The following is a 22,337-nucleotide window of genomic DNA, read 5'->3' on the forward strand; positions in this document are numbered from 1 at the left end:
GTTACTTACACTGTATCCCAGCCTTAGCCCCCTCCCTCATTCCCTCCCAATCCCACCCTTCCTCCCACATCTCCTCCCTGCCCCTTTCCAAGTCCACTGTTAGGGGAGGACCTCCTCCCCTTCCATTTGACACTAGGTTATCAGGTATCCCCAGGCCTGACTGCAATGTCCTCCTCTGTGGCCTAGCAAGGCTGCTCCTCCCTTGGGGGTGGGAAGGTAACCATTGAGTTCATGTCAGAAATAGTCCGTGTTCCTCTTACTAGGGTAACCACTTGGATACTAAGCTACCATGGGCTACATCTGAGCAGGGGTTCTAAGTTATATCCATACATGGTCCTTGGTTGGAGAAACAGTCTTTTGTTATCCTATCACTGGTGCACTGGGCCAGGAATAGGTGCCTCCAGCAGCCACACCACACCGACAACCCACTTTCCAGCAACTAGATTGCTATCTGTTGCATTCAATACCGGCTGGATTGGTGAGTTCCCCACATTGGTCGGCAGATAAACTTTTCTCTGGGTAAGGGAAGATTGACCGTCAGAGTCCAGCAACTTTCCACTACCCTTTTAGGCAGAGGATCCCCTAACCATGGTCTTTACTGGCTACAGTTGATCCTTCTTGCTGACTTCCATTTAGGGCTTCCCTTTCCCTTAGGAGAGATTTTTTTCCCCCTATGTGCACAGTCCCTCCCTCTCCCCCCCACCCCTCCCACCAAGTGCCACACTCGCCTACAAAAATCCTAGCCCTAGGTGAACTGTGCCTCCTAGGGCAGCTGTGCTCCTGGCCTCTGGCCAAAAGCTGATGAGTTACTGGATCAAGTAGGACCATATCTACTGGGTCATACCTTGCCTTTGGGATGCCTCTGGAAGATCACTGACTTCTATCCTCCCAATAGGAAAGGCCCAGACATCCATTCTTCCAGCATCCCCACTGGGATGTCTTCTAGAGAATTTTAAAACATTACACATGGAGCCTGAGTTAAAGGCCTCTAAGCTTATATGCCTCTGAAATAAAACTTGGCCTACTTATTCTTTAGATAATGGTTCAAATTGGCTAATTAACAGTATGACCTGGAGAGGACAGGAGCTCCACAAGCACCAAATATATATGGACACAGGGTTCTTTTGTGAGACTGTATCTCCAACCAAGGACCATGTATGGATATAACCTAGAACCCCTGCTCAGATGTAGCCCATGGTAGCTCAGTATCCAAGTGGGTACCTTAGTAAGGAGACTATTTCTAACATGAACTCAGTGGCTGGCTCTTTGACTTCTCCTCCCTCCCCGTGAGGGTGGACCAGCCCTGCTAGGGCACAGAGGAGGACTTTGCAGCCAGTCTTGAGGATACCTGATAAGCTAGAGTCAGATGAAAACGGAGGAGATCCTCCCTTGTCAGTGGACTTGGAAAAATACCAAATGCTGGCCAAGGCCATTCGACCGGCCTCAGCCACCACCCAGGTTCCCTTGCCTCCTAAGGCACAAGGACTACCAGGTCCCTGTTTCAAATGTGGTGAAATAGGTCACTAAGCCCCGGTTTGTCCTAACCCCAGCAATCCACCAGGGCCATATCCAAAATGCCACCAAGAGGGACAATGGGGTGTTGACTGCCACCTTTTCTCTCATGATATGGGGACATCCCTCCCAAGATCGCCCTCTGGCGGATATCCTAGGCCTGGCTGTGGATGACTGAAGGTTCCTGGGTTCCCTTCACTGCAAAGAGCCATGGATAATTATCATGGTATCAGCGTGGGTCATCTCCTTCTTTGTGGACACTGGAGTCACTTACTCAGTCCTAACAGAGTACTGGGGACCATCCTCTCCTTGTAGTTCCTCTATTGTCAGGGTAGGGGTACAACCTTGCCAGCCTTGGTGGACCTCACCACTTAATTGTATTTTCAGGGGTGTTCCCTTGACTCATTCCTTTTCAGTAATGCCAGCCTGTCCATTTCCCTTAATGGGAAGGTACTTTTCAGCCAAAGTGGAAGCCTCTATCTCTTTACTCTCCCCATTCGCTTGACCCCAAGCCCACCAGTGTCCTCTCTCCTCCTTCTCCTTCCTACCCTACATACCAGTTGTGACACATCGCTTCCTTTATCAGCCTCTCGTGTGGACCCCCAAGTCTGGGATGTCCAAAACCCCTCTGTGGCTAGGCACCATTCCCCTGTAGTCATTCAGCTACAGGATCCCACAGAGTATATTGCCCAAGCTCAATACCCACTTCCTCTCAAGAGCCTCAGGGGACTTAAGCCTATTATCGCCAATCTTCTAAGAAAAAAAAACTCCTTCACCCCACTTCCTCTCCTTTAACACCCCTATATTTGTGGTTAAAAAGCCCAGTGGAACCTATCACCTGGTTGAAGACCTCTGGCTTCTCAATTCTGCAGTTGTCCCCCTCCACCCTGTGGTAGCTAACCCCTATGCTCTCCTCTCCACTATCCCCTCAGACACTTCCCATTTCTCAGTTCTGGACCTCAAGGATGCATTTTTCTCTATTCCTTTAGACACCCAGTCACAAAATATCTTTGCCTTCATCTGGACTGACCCTGACACCCTTGTTTCTACTCAGCTTATCTGGACTGTTCTGCCCCAGGGATTCCGGGACAGCCCACACCTTTTTGGCCAAGCCCTAGCCTCTGATCTACTCTCCTTGTCTCTCCCTAAATCTAAACTTATACAGTATGTAGATGACCTTCTCCTCTGCTGCCTATCCTTACAAGTTAGCCAAACTAACACTTCTGCTCTTCTAAATTTCCTATCAAGCAGGGGCTATCGAGTCTTACCCTCCAAGGTCCAATTGTCCACCTCTGAGGTCACTTACCTGGGACTAACAATAACCTTAACTCACATGGGCATCACCCTTGATAGAAAAGACCTAATACGTCTCTGGCAGTTCCCTGTAATAAAGAAGAAATTTTATCGTTTCTGGGAATGGCTGGTTTCTTACAGTCCTGGGTCCCTTCCTTTTTCCTTCTTGCCCACCCCTTATAAGAGGCAGCCTTAGGCCCTTTGCATGAACCCCTACTTAAGCCCATTACCAAGCCCTTTCAGAGGCTCCAACAGGCTCTTCTTGGGGCACCAGCCCAACACCTTCCAAACCTAACTCGTTCCTTCTCCCTCTATGTAACAGAAAAAGAGGGATATTCCTTTGGAGCCCTGGGCCACCAACTGGGACCCTCTTTTGCAACTGTAACATACCTATCAAAAAATTAGACCTGTCAATCCAGGTATGGGCACGCTGCATTCTTGCCTTAGTGGCTGCAGAGCTCCTTATTCGAGAGTACAAAAAAGTAACTTTTGGGTCACCTATTACTGTCTTCTCTTCTCATAATCTGTCCCACCTTTTAACATATAAAGGCTTACAAACTTTATGTCCTTCCAGGGTCCTTTCCCTCCAGGAGGCGCTAATAGAAGACTCTACCCTTACTTTCCAACCATGCCCACCTCTTAATATTTCAATCCTTCTTCGTAGACCTAACTCTTACTACTCCCCATCTCATTCTTGCACTGAAACATTAGAGGAACTATTGCTCCACCCCTCACACATACAGGAGGGCACCTTACCTCAGGCCGTCTATACCTGGTATACAGATGGCAGCTCCTTTGTACACAAGGGAGCTCAAAAACCGGGCTATGCCATAGTGTTGGATATTGAGATGGTTGAGGCACAAGCCCTCCTTGCCCACACCACTAATCAACAGGTTGAACTAATAGCTCTTACCGGTGCCTTCCCGTCAGCCCAGGGACAATCCCTTAACATCTACACAGACTCTAAATATGTCTTTCATATTCTTCTCTCTGCCATCTGGAGAGAGCGTGGGTTACTTACAGCTAAGGGAGGATCTGTAACCAATGCAGGCCAAATTATGGCCATGCTAGGAGCCTCCCACCTTCCCACAGCCATGGGAATAGTCCACTGGAAATAATAGGGCTGACAAGGCAGCTAAGACTGCAGTCCTTAAAGGCCTAGACTTGTCCCACAGGACATCCTTACACTACAACCCAAATCTCCCCTGTCATCTCTTGACACTTGTCAGATTCTGTCTTATCTACACCAGCTCTTTCATCCTAACAGTCAAGCCTTGTCTAACTTTGTCAAGACTCACTTGCAGCCTACCCCTGAGGACTTGTGTTTCCTAAAGACTATTCCTGCTTCTTGTAAGATTTGCCAGACTGCAGATCTTAACTCAGGATACCGTAGCGCCCCCCACCCCCATTCCCTACCCACCAGGCAAGAGGCTCTCTCCCTGGGACTGACTGGCAACTTGATTTTACCCACATGCCAGCAGTCAAACGTGTCCAGTGGGTGGATGTTTTTCCCACTACTAACAAAAGAGCTCAGACAGTTTCTGATCTCCTTCTCTGTGAGATTATCCTACGTTTTGGAATCGCTACCTCCCTCCAGTCAGACAATGGTCCTGAGTTCACTTCTTAGGTTTCCCAGACCTTATCTAAAGACCTTAACATTCCTTGGTATTTTCATATCCCATACCATCCCCAGTCCTCAGGAAAGATAGAATGAACTAAACAATCCTTAAAAAATGTTCTTGTTAAACTATCACAAGAGCTTCACCTCGATTGGGTAAAACTCCTCCCCCTGGCCCTTTTTAGGCTGTGAGCTCTCCTCCGAAAACCTCTATCTCGCCCTTTGAGCTCATGTATGGGAGACTGGTCCTAACTCCTGGTCTTTCAGCTCAATCCTTGACTCTTCCTGACCACCTACTTACTGCTTTACTCTGTCATCTCCGTTCTTTTCTATGGCTCTTTACTGACCACTGTTTACCACGGCCATACACTAACGCACGTCCATTTCCTATTAACATCGGGGACCAGGTCCTTCTCTCCCCTCCAAACCAAAGTTCCCCATCTCTTTCTCCTAAATGGCAGGAACCTTTCAAGGGGATTTTATGATACCCACAGCTGCTAAGCTTGAGGGTTTCAATAGATTCACCTATCCCACCTCAAACCTTTTATCTCTCCTCAAGATAATGCCCCTTCTACAAATCAACTCCAACAGAACCCTGCTCCCTCAAGCTCCAGAAGACATCAAGATCAACCACCTTGTCTCCAGTTTCAGAGAAATGAGGCCTCACTACAGGAGCTGTGTTCAACCCTACTTGATTAGAGATGCATTTTTCCTCCTCTCCCTCTTGCCTATTTCTGTCCAAGGTAATCCCTATATATGGAGATTCGAGGTTCAAGAAACCATCACTGGTAATAAACAGTCTCTCCAAATAGGGTCTGGAAATTGTTCTATGGGAGGCTGCCAGGAGCTAATTGAAATAGCCATCACCCCCACATCTATCTCTCCTCTCTTATTTGATAGAATTTTTGTTTGCTTCCTCTTTTATCAAAGGATTATTGCAAAAAAATGGCAGGACAGATATGGCGGCTGCCCATATATATCTTGCCAAATTGACGTACCAGCACAGAAGAAGCTCCTTCACCTGTACAAAAAGACTCACTACTTATCCATCCAAGACCCTTGGGATCCCAGATGGGAAGCAGGCATTGTTGGAAGACTGTACAGCCACTGCACACCTGATTTACCGATAAGTACTATCAATATCCAGAGAAAATATACCCCAGTTACCCAATCCCTGGGGATGGGAGAAGTAGAGAAGGTAATTAAACACTACTCTAAGGTCATTACCTCTCTAACATTCCCTCTCCTAAATAATACAAACCTGTCATTTAATCTCCTACTTCAGACTCTGACCTCGGCCAACAAGCTCCTTAATGTAACCCAACCGGGCCATTTTAAAGCTTACCTGCTGTGTGTACCACCTGGGACCAACTCAGAGCTGACAGCTTCTCCAGTGACTCTGTGAAGTAACCTTACTTCATCATTCACTAACTACCCTGACTCTGATGTTGCCACAACCCCCTACCTTTTTCATATCACCCTCTTTGGCGTGGCAAGCTGTTTTAAGGCATCCGGGACATACTCTGTAGGAATGCTAAGTTCCTTAGAATGTAATAAAACTATAATCCTTGAAACCTCATCTCAACCCCAATGCCCTACTGCTAATGATACCTTGATTTTTTGTGGCACTCAGGTCTACCATCATCTGCCTGCTAGTTGGTCAGCAGTTCGCATGCTGGTACTCCTCTTCCCTGAGCTGGGGATGATAAACGAAAGAGAGCCCCTACCAATCTCGGTGGTGGACTCAATAGCTGCCTAGCAGGCTAAGAGGACAATTCAAATCCTGCCCCTTCTGGCTGTTGCAGGAATCACAGCAGCTGTCAGGACTGGGACAGCAGGAATAGCTACTTCATTAACTTTTGTATTATCAGCTTTTTTCCCAGTCCATCAAGGACCTTCAGCAAGTGGCTCAGATAATACTAACCCTCCAAGGACAGACTGACTCACTGGCAGAAGTAGTACTTCAAAACCGACATGGGTTGGATCTCCTAACAGCTAAAGAAGGTGGCCTTTGCATCTTCCTCCAGGAGAAATGCTGTTTTTATGTCAACCAGTAGGGTACAGTAAAAGACAAAATCCAACAACTCCAGACAGATTTACAAAAATGAAGGGAACAGCTTGAGGCCTCTAGCTCCTGGGCTTTCGAGAACCCCATATGGAAATGGATTCTGCCCTTCCTCACACCTCTTCTGCTGTCTTTCTGCTTTTGCTTTTTGCACCCTGCTTAATTAACTTCCTCTCTACATTCTGCCAATAACAAATACAAAAATTCTCTAACCAAACCATTAATCAGCTATTCTTACAGGATTATCAACCTCTGTCCACAGAACCAGATGACAATGACCCTCCAATCAACTCTGATGGTGGGGACCAACTAAACTCTGAGAATGACAAGGCCCCTAATCAGCATGGAAGTAGTTTGAAGAGCAAAGGTTGCCCCTATGTCCTCCACCACCATCACCTCACTTTTTAACAAAATAAAAAGGGAGGAATGTTGGGATCAGTAAGCAGGCCTCTCTAGGGCCAGCCCCAAGGGACCCAACAAACTGATTATCTGGCATCTGTGAAGTCACCTCCAGACCACCAGACCACCAGACCACCTGAAACTACCTGCGTATGCTCTGGGTAGCCTTATAAGAGAACTTGAAACCCCTCCTCTCTTTCTTTATCTCCTGCCCTGAGGCTGTCAGGCCTAGCAAGTGCCCAACTACCTAGAAGGTGACTGAAGAAAGCTCCCGGAGACCACCATATATCTATGCAAATGCAAGAGATTTATTTTAACCATTGCACGATGGGGTCACCCATGCTGGTCAGCAAAGAGTGGCACTGGGAGACAAAGGCTTTGGGATTTTAAAGGATAAGGCACGGGAATTTTCAGGGGTTGCAGTCTTGGCAATTCAGGATTGGATGAGGTATTTAACTTTTAAAATAATTGGTTGGACCTGGGCACCCTTAGGTCTGGTCAGCCCTGTCATAAATATCTGGGGAATATCTGATCTTCAAGTCAGTTTGGAATTTCCTGCCTAATGGGATATATCCACAGTTATAGGTGGGCAAGTGATTAATTCATCCTGTGCCTGTTCTGAGGAGTGAGGGCTGCAGGCTTTTGGTCAAAAGTCAGGAGCTATTCAGAAGGGTTGGGGCCATTTGGCCCAGTTTCCAAACAAAGTTTATCTCACAGGTGTCTGCCAGTGATTTTTCTCTCCACCTAGTAGAGATCTCTGCTTGTTCTCTTCCTTATCTCTGCTTGTTCTCTTCCTTATCTCTGCCCTCACAGATGGCTAATGTCAGGAACTTTTACATTCCTCTGTTCTCTGGAGAAGCACTAAGAGGCTTTAATTAACATGTGACTAAAACTTGAAAATATAAGTTATAAGGCAATTAAAAGAAACATAGGTTACAAAGTTAGTCTGATTCTTTCACCCTGTCCAGAGAACACCTCTGCAACCTCTTCGCCTTCCCCTGATAAACCTCTAACATAGAACCAGTTGCGTGGCGTGATTTGTGAATCCTCGATGTAACTCTTTTGCACAATCCTATCAATTACACTATTTAAGTTTTTGAATAATATGGGAATCTTTAATTTTCACATATAATAATACATATTTAAAACATTCACACAATGTGGCTATAAGCCATATCTTATATCTTAACATAAGTAACTTATTATATATATCAGCATATAGTTCTAATGTTCTTTGTCCTGTAACCACTAGCAAATTGTTATTGAACTTTCTGATCTTGCTTTCCTGAATATTACTTCATCTATACTTATTCTTATCTACCAAAATACTAGTCTTTCCCTAGATACTAAATAAATAATTACATTTTCACAAATGTGTTGAGAAGTCTTTATTCAAAATGTTAGAGAGCAGAAAGTTAAAATAATTCATGGGTAGTGGCTAATGTTTGAATACACATAACGAGCCATCTTGAAGTTGAGATATCAAAACATGAAATTCACATTATCTTCTTAAATTCCCTTCCAATTTGTAAAAAAGTGTCATACAACATTTCAAAATAATTTTTAGAGTTTAAAGTATCCTACTGTTGAATATCTATTTGTTGTGCCAGATCAGTATGCCAGATCCCACCATCAGAGTCGAACGGTTCTTGAGTCGAGGGTGAGAATTGAAATTAATAAACCAACAACAAAATACATGGGACTTTTCCAAGAGGCTCTAGTGGAAGCTAGATGCCTTGTTTTATTCCAGACTCCTTTTAAACCAGAGCAAAAGCACTTCAGCACAATGAATGAATTCACAAGGAAGTCAAGCTTTGACAAGACATCCCACCTGCTGTCTCAAACAAAAGGAAATAGACTTGGTGACTCACCCCAGTGAAGGCAAGGGTGAAAGCAGTCTTTCCACTGAGATCTAAATATCAAAGCAAGCCAGAAGACCAGTGGCTCCCAAAATCAGTGCTCAAAAAGTTTCAGATTTTGCAGTATTTTTAATTTCACTCAGAATAACGATGGCTTACTTGAATATCTCATAACTAATATCATGATTAATTCATATAATTCATATAGAAGTACGTTTTGAAATGTCTTGGCAAACTCATAAGGAGCAGTTTCACTCTCAACTGTATTTTAGATTAAGTAGTAAATAATAGCTAATGTTTAGCACTTTTACAGTTCCTATATTAATAAAAATGTTACTAATGTGGGTCAGCATATGGATTGTCCTCTTTTGCTATGAAAAATTTCTTAACTTTAGAAGGAAAATTTTGCCACCCACTATTTTCAGATAATTTGAAGGCAGCTCACCACAACAAAAGGATGTTTCTCTATAGGCAGGGAAGTGCAGGCCCAGGTGCTTGCTCCATCACTGAGAAATCTTACAGCCTTCTTCAGCCTCAACCTTTCTGAATCTCTTTATCCACCTTCTTTGTAAACATACCCCAGAACCTTCCACCTAGATTAAATGAGTACCAAGAATTCAGTGCTTTGTTACCTGTGCAGGGTAGTGCGGGCACTTCTTACCACTGACTGAATGTGTAAGTGTGCATCCTTAAGGTAGGCAGTATCTTTCCTTTATACTTTATCATGGTGTCTGTAACTATGGCATTCTAGAAAGCATTTTAGTTACAAAACCTCATACATGGGCTAAACTCACATGTTATATTTGTTTCCTCCCCTCCCCAAAGTAAAAATAAGAATAATGAGAACAATAATAAAGAATAAAAATAAGAATAATGATTAGTACGAATACAAATAAGTGGGATTGATTTAAGTTTCTCTCTGTTAAGTCTGAGGTTAGCTATAGATAGGCTTGCTGTACATTGCCTTTACTATGTTTAGATATGTGACTTATATTCCTGATCTCTCCTGAACTTTAAACATGAAAGAGTGTTGGATTTTGTCAAATGTTTTTTTCGATATCTAAGGGATGATCATGTTTTTTTTCTTTTAGTTTGTTTATATACATTCATATAAAATTCACACACACATATGTGTATATGTATATACAGACACACAAATATATGTGTATGTGTGCATGTGCATACACAATGGATCACTGTCCATTCTAAACCTACTACCTTTGCTTATGCTCTTGCAAATTTTACATATATATAAATATATATATATACACACACTTATGGGTGGATATAACAAGTAAGGAAAAGAATTTGAATGAACAAAGGGAGATACAAAGTCTTAGATAAAGGATAGGTAATTTATTATAATTTCAAAAACTAAAATAACTATATAAACACAGAAGCAAAATGACTCTACTTTGAATCACGTGGTCAGCTACATATTCTCTGGGTATCTATAATAAGGTCTTTCTTCCATCTTCATATTTATTGGGTCTCCTTGATGCTGTGTAATACTCGCTCTATGCTAAACCTCGGTCTTTCAAATTCTTGGCATATGTGTGTGTGTGTGTATGTCTGTGTGTGTGTGTCTGTGTGCATGTGCATGTGTATATACACATATGTACACACATATATGTGTGTGTTTGTTTGTTTATTTATTTGACTGATCACTGTCCATTGTGAATCTAATGCCTTTGTTTATGCTTTTACAAATTTTACATGTATATTATGCACATATATAGAAAGTTTACATATATATCTCTATAAATGTATATTCATCCCAGGTTTACAGGTCTCCAATTATTTAATTTTTATCATAATTAATCCCTTAATTCCCATAGTCATATGCTAGTTTCAGTTTGATTTTGAACCATTTGGGGAAGACTTTTGAAATGTAAAATAACAGGCCCCATGTTAAAGAATTTTATTTATTTATTTGTTGTAACCTATAAAAGAATCAATAATAAACATATTTTGTATTGTATCAAATAATAATCTGAAATTGAAGCATCTCCCATTCCCAGAGCCTTGTTTTTCTAATTTCTTTACTTAAGTCTTGGTTTCCTAAGTTCTCATCTTATCTTAAATAATCTTTGACATCCAACAGGATTCATACATTGAACTACTGGTTACTATCCACTGTGACTCTAATGCCTTGCTTCCTTCCATACAAGATAAAATTCTCTATCGCCTAATTAAAATCACTTATTCTCGTTTTCCTCATTTCAAATCACTGTCAAGGAAAACCTCAATTCTCATTAATTACTTTTTTCTTCTACTTCATGAAGAATCTGCCCAAAGGAACACAGCTAATAAACCATAGTTGTTTTCAATTAAAATTTATAATAACTAACCTAAGCTCTAATACACAGGCTGTTTTGTTTGTTCTCACATCATAAGTGCCTGGGGAATATTTAGAAAATAGAAAAAGCACAATAAATATTTGTTTGATAAATGCACATATGCAAGATTATTCATTAGTGCAGCACAGAAAGGCTGGTTACATTTTCATCAAATCCTTTCCTTTGTATTTCTCATCTTATTCCTTACCTTCAAACCATCATAACTCATAGTAAATGAGTTTCTTTACCCTTTCTTGAAGAAAAATCGAGCAACTCTAGAAGACCCAGCTAACACTGCAGAGCACACTTATGTGCATCCCAAATATAGAAATTGACCATTTCTTCCTAAAAAAGTGTCTAAATACATGACTTTCTTCCTCTACTCTACTGTTTGCCTAGTAAGTTTCAAGATTTCTCTGGATAGCTCATTTTCATCTCTTTAAGTCGAGTAATACATCCAGCAATATTAGAAGAAAAATTACTTAGGAGATATCACTTATGGGATAAGGGAGCTGGCTTGGTAAGTTAAAGCACTTACTGTTGCCACAGAAGATCCAGGAGACCTCTCTCTCTCTCTCTCTTACTCACTCATACACACAGACACACACACTGAATAAGTGCATTCACCTATAACTGCATAGTTAATTATGAAGGAAAAGAGAATCAATGTGATTATTTTGTTTGCCAGCCTATTTAGAATTTCAAGAGACCTTTATTTTAAACAAATAAGACAGAGTATGATTTTTAAAAAAGGACACTGTGTTTTCTCCTGGCTCCAAGAACATATGGGTGGGTGCATCTGAGCACACATGAGCTCATATATAACAATATACACCTTTTCTGAGACAGTTCAACTAAGGACCATATATGGAGATAACCTAGAACCCCTGCACAGAGGTAGCCCTTGGTAACTGAGTATCCAAATGGGTTCCTTAGTAAGGGGACCAAGGACTGTGTTTGATGTGAGCTCAGTGGCTAATCACCTCCTCCTAAAGGGAAGCAGCCTTACCAGGCCACAGAGGAAGACAATGCAGCCAATCCTGATGAGACCTGATAGGCTAGGGTCAGACAGAAGGGGAGGAGGACTGCCCTTATCAGTGGATTTGGAGAGGGGCATGGGAGGAGATGAGAGGGAGAGAGAGGGAGGGATTGGAAGGGAAGGAGGGAGGGAGCTACAGCTGAGAAACAAAGTGAATAAACTGTAATTAATATAAAAATAAATAAAATTTTTAAAAAGCCAAAAAATATGCATCAAGCACACATACTACACACAAAAAGAAACTAATCATTATGCTGTTCTCATAGTGGTAAAGATTATTCACATTATAATCCACTTTTAGCTCATATTCCCTCAAATAAGACTCTTAATCTCAAATCCAAGCCCATGTTTACATCCATCTTACTTTACTGTTATTGCTGCTAACAAAATATGCAAAACCCCTCATTTTGTCAATTTTTTTGTCACTTTTGATATCACATTCCAAAGAATCATCAGTTAGGCTTTGAAACTGCAGCCATGTCTATTTTATTTGCTATCTAAAATAATAGAATATCTTATTTTTCTATCCTGTCAGTTCATATCCTGTCTGGGTTCATTACTAATTTTATTTCTAATTTTCTATTATTCAAGTACAAAAACATGGCCATCTGTGCTATTGTTTTGGTTATTTCAAATCAGTGTTCAGCACAAATACATCCACATTGTGAAAGCTTTTACAATTTTATATTCATTCTAAACATGCCCCATCAAACCCCACAGCCAGCTTTTTTGGGGAAATCATTTCAAGCTTCATTGGTTCAAAATCTTGGTCTTCTAAAAGATTTAACTAAATGTCATCATCATTTTCCAGTTTTCTTTGTCTAAAACTCTGTAGCACAATTAATTCTTTGCTTTCACCTAATGAAATATTTCATTAAATATTTTGATTCCACATTTTGACAATACCTCTACTGATTTAATTACTGTGAATTGTTACACTTTTTATTGTGGTACTTTATATGTTAGTAAACATTTGCATCATTATGATAGACACACTTGAAATTATTAACATAAGTGGAGGAAAATTTATTTTGACTCATTGTTTCAAAGGTATCAGTCTATCTTTTCTTAGCAGGGTATAGTGCCAGCCAGTGAGTATTCACACTCAGGAAGCAGAGAAAAGAAGCATTCAGAAGGAGGGCACTGTAAGATATAGGACTCAAGTATATGCCTGAGGGACCTACTTCTTGCAACTAGGCCCCGCTTCTTACAGTTGACTACTTCCCAAAATACCATCAAATTAATTTATTAAGTAAATAATCCAACCATTATATGAGAGCCTTTAGGATTTAATATTTCTTTCTCTCCTTCTTTCTTTGTTTATTTCTGGATATACCACATTTTATGCATCAGTTGATAGACACTAGTTGTTTCTATAATTTATGTATGATATAGCTTTGAAATTCATGAATAACTTCTTTTCTTTCCAAAATAAACATCTTTGGTTTACTTATCACCTGGTATACAGTATTTTTCCTTTTTTATAGCGTTCCAGTTTTTTAGTCAAATATAAGTTTTCCAGTCAAATATAACCTAAAATAAAACCTATCACATCTAAGTCAGACAAGGCAAATCAACAGTTCGAAAAGCAGCACAAGAGAAGGCACAAGAATCAGAGACCCACACATCCATACTTTCAGGAATCTGACAAAAGCACAAAACAGAAAGTTTTTAACAAATACACAGAGGACCTCGTGTAGACCCATGTAAGCCCTGTGCTTGCTGCTCCATTCTCCGTGGTTCACTTGAGCTTTGTTCAGTTGATTTAGAGAGCTTTGTTCTCTCGTTGTCCTGTGTCCCGATTGGCTCCCACACTTCTGCCTCCTCCTCCTCTGCAGGGGTCTCTCAGCTCTGAGAAAGATATATAATGAAAGCATCTCATTTAGAGTTGTGTATTTCAAGGTCTCTCTGGGTCATAATATCTGGCTGTGGGTCTCTATATTTGTTTACATCTGCTGCAAGAGGAAACTTCTCTGATGATGGATGAATAAGGTACTGTTCTATGAGTCTAAAAAATATCATTAAGAGTCATTCATTTTTTAGAAAAGTAGCACTTGGTTTAGGTATTTAGATAACCTAGGTCTCTGGGCTATTTAGTCTCTGATTCTTGGTTAACCATGCAGTGTCCAGTATGTGGATCCATGCCTGACACTGCTTGGTTGAACAAGAACTTCAGACTAGATAGGCCATAGACTGAGGAGAAAACCAGATACTGCTAGTTTGCTAAAGGAATGTGGCAGTAAAATGACTCCTAACATCCAACTATACTCACAGATCCATGTCTTGCTCAAACATTGTCATAGAAGTTGCTTTATTCAATAGATGGAAACAAATAGGCAACTAGACAATGTAAAGAGAGTGAGAGATAATGAGACAAAGTCTAAATGGGATGTTCTCATCAAATCCATCCTCTCAGGCCTGAAGAAACTTTGTAAAAGAGAAGGCAGAAAAAGTGTCAGGGTCAATGGGGATACAAGACACCAAAGACACAATGTTTTCTACAGACTATATGACTGATGTACATATGAAATCACAAAATTGTGGCAGCATGTACAAGGGTTGCTCAGGTCTAAGCCAGATGGTGTCTCAGTGATGGGAGAGGAAGTAGACACAAGCCCCATTCCTACCTAAAAGCTCTCATCAATTCATAATCACCCATAAAAGAAGTATTTTTTGTTTTGTTTTTGTTTTCCCAAAAGAGTTTCAATAGCTGTACAAACCATAGTTAAGGGCAAGTCGCATACCCACTAGAGGATGGACAACACGTAATAAACTCAATGTTACTTTTGGAGGTTTTCCCCTGTCTTTTACTTATATATTATGGATTCTGATTTTGTGTCTTTGTAGGATTTCTGTTTGTGCAAGTGTGTGTGTGTGTCTGCATTCATGTGTGTTTCTTTTGCATTTTCTTTGGTTCTTTTTTTCTGTTTGTTTTAACATATTTAGGTTTGTTTTTATCTTATTTTATTTTAGTGCCTTTTTCTTTTCTGATGAGAGAAAGCAAGAAAGGGTATGGGGTTTTGTGGATGGGGGAGATAAGGAGGATCTGGGAAGAGTTAGGTGAGGGGAAACTCTAATCAGAATAAATTGTATGAAAATAGTTTTAAATAAAAAAATGAAAAAATGACTGGGATTTTCCTGTTAAGAATTTACTAAATAAATACATACATAAATACGTACATAGAATTACATGGCCTCATAGACATGAAAAAGCATGATGTTCTGATTAAGTAGAGACTCAAAGATCACAGAACAAAAGTATTTTGAATTATTTGGGGAAAATAATTTTTGAAGCTTGATGTTAATGTAGATATAAAGAAAGAGAATAGCTAAGAAAGATCCAATGTTTTTCAGAGGAATATTTCACAAGGTACAGATCTCAGAATTGAACCTATATCTAATTCTTGGCCCATAATTGTTTCTATCTCTCTGACAAGTATTCCTTCTTTGATTCTTATGATATTTGTCAAAAGAAGTCAGATAAGACCTGGACAGGCAGAATTTAAAACATACTAATATAAACCACTCTCACTCTCAAGAATGAGAGCCATCAGCTAACAAAAGGACTATTGCAAAGGGAAACACTTTGTTGAGTGGACAATACCCAGACAGATATTTTGGTAATCTATTTGTCTAGACACACATTTTGTATGTAGCCACAGACTACTAATTGAGATATTCTATTTTTTAGGAGGTTCATGTAAGCTTGAGCAAGGTCTAAATTAAATTTTTCTGAAATTAAAATTGGAGGGAGTTTCATTAAGATTTAGAAAGTAAACAACTTACTATTCTCTAAAAAATAACTGAAATATACAAGACTAACAATGCCATTTTTTCTGTCCAAATTTATATAAGCAGAAAGGATTGATACAGCAGACATTAGTCTATTCTACTTTGAGCTGTCATCAAATCATGCAGGGAGCTTCCTGATAGAAGATTTTATGAGTCCTCACACATGATTGAATGGGATTTTTGGTGATGCAACTGTCTTTGAACCTTGTATGCTTTTGTATACAACCCCTTAATCAAACTTCTGTGAGTAACTTCATTATACCCATTGGTTTTTCCAACTTGCACTCTTTGAGTTATTTATTTTTTAATTAATTTTTTATATTTTTTATTACTTATAGTTCATTCATTTTGTATCCCAGCTGTAGCCCCCTCTCTCATTTCCTCCCAATCCTATCCTCCTTCCCTCATCTCCTCCCATTCCCCTCTCCAAGTCCACTGATAGGGGAGGTCCTCATCCCCTTCCATCTGACTCCAGCTTATCAGGTCTCATCAGGACTGGCTGCATTGTCTTCCTCTGTGGCCTGGCAAGTCTGTTCCCCCCTCAGGGTGGTGTGGCCAGCCACTGAGTTCATGTCAGAGACAGTCCCTGTTCTCTTACTAGGGAACCCATTTGGAGACTGATCTGCTGTGGGCTACATTTGAGCTGGGGTTCTAGGTTCTATCCATGAATGGTTCTTGGTTGGAGTATCAGTCTCAGAAAAGATCCCTGTGCCAAGATAATTCATGTTTTTTCCTTGTTCGTTACCTGAGCTTGGTAGGTTTTTATTCATGTTTTCTCCAGAGTTTTATGATTTAACAAAATTTCTAAAGCAATCAGTTTTCTTGTATGTTTTTCTGATCAGGCTATTTACAGACCTATTTAAAGTAACTATATGGGAGGGAAGAATGTTATGCCATTTTTCCTTACCTAAAATGTTCCCGTTAGATTGTTCTTATGATCTCTTGCACAATTTTATAATACCCTGTCTCTACTCAGAGCCACAGAGGTGACTCAGATTCCAGAGTTTTAAACAGTAATCAAGGTTTCAGAGCTGCAGTTCATTACATGTTGCTGATTATAAAGAAAACTATCCCCAGTGACCTTCAAGTCACCTATTGGTAGTTACAATGAAGTGAGTGAAACTTTACTTTTGGTCCTTGTCACTGGTTTGGTCCTAGCATTGTGATCCCATGTTCACACACATTTTCTGTAAAAGCTTCAAAAGATATGTGAACTTTCTTCCTTCTCTTTCCATTTACATTCCTTTTCATTCACAGTATCTAGTATATTGATAGTGATCAAACTGGCCTTTACATTTCCTTTCACTTAACTAAAACTTATTGAAATTTTATTTTCAGTTTTGACATCTGATACCACTTTTCGTAAAACATGTACTTTAAGAAAATTGTCACCGTAAATTATGTTCTAGCCTTTTTGAGATATTTTTATTTAAAAAAAGTTTTTCCTTTTGTCAGTTTCACAACCCATGCGTCCTTATCCAGGATCAAGAGCAGTGAGTTAGTCTTTTAAAAACACTCAGTGAATAAAAACACTATTTCCTGGTTTCTGTGGGAAAAGGTCTCAATTTGAAGAAGTTATAAGTGTATCTTTTCTAATAAAAAATGAAGAAGTTTACTTTTTCTTTGGGTTAAGGTCAATGAGCAAACACAAAACAAGGCCCTTTACCACTCAGGTCTTAACAAGCCTCTTTCTTTCCCTTTGCTCATATTTTATTCTTTTCTCTTTTTATAATGTCCTTGCCAAAAAAAAAAAAATCTCACTTGCCTTTGGCTTTTGTTGTTGTTTCAGATTGGCAATTGACTTTGGAATAACAAATATTGTGGTAACTAATTTCTTTATAATTATTGTTGTATATTAATTACAGTCTATTCAATTTGTATCCTATCTGTAGGCCTCTCTCTCATTCCCTCCCAACTCTACCCTCCATCCCTCACCTCCTCCCATGCCCCAATCCAAGCCTACAGAAAGGGGAGGTCCTCCTCTCTTTCCATAGTCTATCAGGTCTCATCAAGACTGGCTACATTTTCTTCTTCTGTGGCCTGGTAAGGCTGTTCCCAGCTCCAGGAGAACATTAAAATTCTGAACATTTATGACCCAAATACATTTGCAAATGAAACATTATTAAAGCTTAAATCACACATTGATCCCAACATCTTAATAGTGGGAGACTTCAACACTCCACTCTCACCAAGGGATCTAGATAGAAATTAAATAGGGAAATAATGACAATTACAGAGGTCCTAAATCAAATGGCCCTAATAGATGTCTACAGAACTTTTCACCCAAACTCAAAAGAGTATATCTTCTTTTCAGCACCTCATGGAACCTTCTCAAAAATTGACTACTAGGCACAAAGCAAGCCTCAACAGATACAAGAAGATCAAAATTATCCCTTGTATCCCATCACACCACCATGGCCTAAAACTAGACCTCAGCAACAACAGAACTTAAAAAAAAAAAAAAGCTTACATACACATGAAAACTAAACAACTCTCTACTCAATGACAGCTTGGTCAGGGAAGAAATGAAAAAAAGAAATTAGAGACTTCCTAAAAGTCAATGAAAATGAAGGCACAACTTACCCAAACTTATGGGACACAATGAAAGCAGTGCTTAGAGGGAAGTTCATAGCATTAAGTGCCTCCAGAAGAAGTTGGAGACATCTTATACCAACAACTTAAAGGCACACCTAAAAGCCCTGGGGGGAGGGGGAGAGAAGAAGCAGACACACCTAATAAGAGTATACAATTGGAAATAATCATACTCAGAGCTAAAATCAATCACTTAGAAACAAAGAAAACAATTAAAAATTCATTGAGAACAAAAGCTGCTTCTTTGAGAAAATCAACAAGATAGACAAACTCCTGGCTAAACTAACTAAAAGGCAGAGAGAAACTATTCAAATCAGCAAAATCAGAAATGAAAAGGGGGACATAATAATAAACACTGAGAAAATTCAAACAATCATTAGGTTTTACTACACAAGCCTATATGCCACAAAATTTGAAAATCTAAATGAAATGGACAATTTTCTTGATAGATTCCATTTACCCAAATCAAATCAAGATCAGGTAAATAGACTGAATAGTCCTATACGCCCCAAGGAAATAGGAGCAGTCATCAAAAGTCTCCCTTCCACAAAAAGCCCAGGGCCAAATGGTTTCAGGACAGAATTCTACCAGACCTTCAAAGAAGAGCTAACTCCAATTCTCTTCAAACTATTCCACAAAATAGAAACAGAAGAAACAATACCAAACTCATTCTATGAAGCCACAGTCACATGGATACCTAAACCACACAAAGACCCAACAAAAAATAGAGAACATCAGACCTATCTCTCTTATGAACATTTATACAAAAATACTCAATAAAATACTTGCATACCATATCCAAGAACACATAAAAGTATCATCCACGATGACCAAGTAGGCTTTATCCCAGGCATGCAGGGGTGGTTCAATAAAGAGAAATCTATTAATGTAATCTACCATATAAACAAACTGAAGGAGAAAACCAAATGATCATCTCCTCAGATGCCTAAAAAGCATTTGATAAATTCATGTTTAAGGTCTTGGAGAGATCAGGAATAAAAGACACATACCTAAACAAAGTGGTAATTAAAAAAAATTATATTAAAAAAAAAACTTTGACAAAGCAATGACCTAAAAAAAATGTTACTGAGTTTTTGTGTTTGGCCATGTGATTTTGGGAATGTGACCTACCCTTATAAGTAGTTCATATCCATACTGAGACTCCATTAGAGAAAACTAACTCTTCTTTGTTATTTGTTTTTATTATTATTTCCAATTTATTTACTTTGTATCCCAATTATTTACTTTGTATTTATTTACTTTGTTGTAGCCATCTTGCTCATCTTCTTTCTGTCCTACCTTTCCTCCCTGCCTTTTCTTCCCCTATCCTTCTTCCTTAGTCCACTGATAGGGGAAGTCTTCCTCCCCTACTGTCTGACCCTAGTCTGTCAGGTCCCATTAGGACTGCCTGGGTCCTCTTCCTTTGTGGTCTAGCTGGGTCGCCCAACCAGGGAGAAGTGATCAAGGTGCAGGCAACCACCAAGTTCATGTCATGTCCTCTCCCCTTACTAACTCACGTGTAGACTGTGTTGTCTATTGGCTACATTTGAGCAGGGGATCTTGTTCTAGAGAAAGCTAACATAGACGCTAGAAAGCAAACTTTTCATTTGCAAACAGTTATCAGTTGGAGCTAGCTTCTAAATTAGAGATGGGGGCCTGTGCCCACTTCCCCTCGTGGCAGCACTGGGACTGCATCTGTCTCAGACTTGGGTATTCCTGAGAATTCTGCAAAAGTCTCTGTGAGTTCATATGAGCATCCATCCTTCTGTGTTTAGAAGGCCTTGTTTCCTTGAGGTCATCCATCCCCTCTAGTTCTTACAACCTTTCTGCCTCCTCTTCAGCAGGGTTCCCTGAGCCCTGAGGGTGGGATTTAATAGAGATATCTCATTTTGGATTAGCATTCAAATGTCTCTCCCTCTCTGTATATTCTCCAGCTGTGGGTCTCTGTATTTGTTTCCATCTAATGCATCTGAAAGTTTCTCTGATGATAGTAGGGTAAGACCATATATTAGAGTAGTAGAACAGAATGTTCTTAGGGGTCATTTTATTGTTGCATTACCTTAGCAGAACAGTAGAATTTGGTTTTTCTTTAGATGCATGGGCTTTCTGATGTCAGGTTCTTGACCACCTGGGTAGTGTCAGGGACAGATTTTATTTCACACAGTGGGCCTTAAATCCAAAGAGATATTCTATTTGAGGTTAGTTATTTCTATAAGCTTTGTGCCACTCTTGCACTATAGCATCTTGAAGACAGGTCATCCTTGTAGATCAAATGGTTTGTAAATCAGCTGGTGTTTACATTTCTTCTTTGGTAGCATGCAGACTATGTGGCAGTACAATGAACACGAGTGAGTAGGGTAGAAAGCTCTAGGCAGGCATCAACTTGACTTCTCCATGTTCAGTGTGTTATTTTGATATTTTCTTCTGCAATGGGGGCTTACCATAAGTTTTTTAGAGTACAACCAATAGCCTTGATAATAGCCTAAGATGTCTTGGAGTTCCCAAGGGGGCTACATGCCCCAAACCAGATCGTATCAAATTCATTTCCAGAACTGGAGGCTTCATTCAGTGATGAGATGTGTACCAATGGGATTTTATCTTCCCTGTTATTTGACAATTCTATTTAAATAACCTTCATATAAGTATAAATTTAAGAAGCTTCAACTGTTTTGGTTTTCCATATGAGCCTTAAAATGGCCGTTAGTTTTACCTGTCCTTCCATACATTCTCTCACTCACTCCCTTCTTCTCTTCTCCTCAGTGTTTTATACTCCCATTCCAGGAATTTTGTACTTCTGTTCTAGGATACCACTCCCAGGCCATCCATAACTATCTAATCTATTTACCTTTTCTAGTGTGATCCAGCCCTCCCCCCATTATCCTTTACTCTATACTTAACTTCTATGGTTATAGGATTGTGGTCTTTTTGTCAAACATTTTACAGCTAGCATCCACATAGCACAGGCCTTATTTGTTTTTCTCGGTCTGGGCTAGCATCCACATAGCACAGGCCATATTTGTTTTTCTGGGTCCGGGCTTCCTCACTAACTATGTATTTTTTTCTAGCTATCTATTTAACTGAAACTTTCATGGTTCTTTAAAAAAAACAAAACAAAACAAAACAAAAAACAGGTGAGTAATATTCTATTGTGCTAGTGTTCCACCTTTTTAAATCTGCTTATGGTTTGATGAACATCCAGTCAGTTTCCAATTCCAATTTCTAGTTATGATGAAAAGAAAGGTTATAAACATGGTTGAACTCTGGTCTCTGTAGTGGGATACAGAATTTTTTGGGTATATACTCATGAGTGGTATGGTTGGATCTTGAGGTAGATCTATTCCCAGCTTCCTGAGGCAATTCCACCCTTATTTCCATAGTGACTATAAAAGTTTGCAGTCCTATGTCGGGAGCCATGACTCAGTGGCCTGCTTTGATATTTAAATCTCAGCGGAGAGATGGCTTTTAGCAGGCCTTTACTAATGGCAGAGGAGAACTTGCAAGTCCATCTCCTTTTGTTTGTGACAACAGGTGGGATAGCTTGTGAGGGTTACACCTCTTCCTCAGGCTCCTTGTGCAAATTAACCTATTGTTCTGAGATGTTTTACTGGCTAAAGTAACTCCTCAAAGAATAAAGTGGTCAGAAGGCTGGAGGCAGAGGATGAGGCAACACTGGAGACTGGCTGCTGTCACTGCTTGCTGCAGCAGTCTGCCTTTTGCAAAAGCTGTCGAGTCTGGACCTTTAAACAGTTTCCTGTGTGCTGGGTGTTTATTTTATTAATATTAATCCTCACACCTGACTCAAGAACCGTTCGACTGCCCGGCTGGCCCC

The sequence above is a fragment of the Meriones unguiculatus genome, chromosome 15 (genome assembly GCF_030254825.1).
Source record: "Meriones unguiculatus strain TT.TT164.6M chromosome 15, Bangor_MerUng_6.1, whole genome shotgun sequence".
Classification (NCBI taxonomy): Eukaryota; Metazoa; Chordata; class Mammalia; order Rodentia; family Muridae; genus Meriones; species Meriones unguiculatus.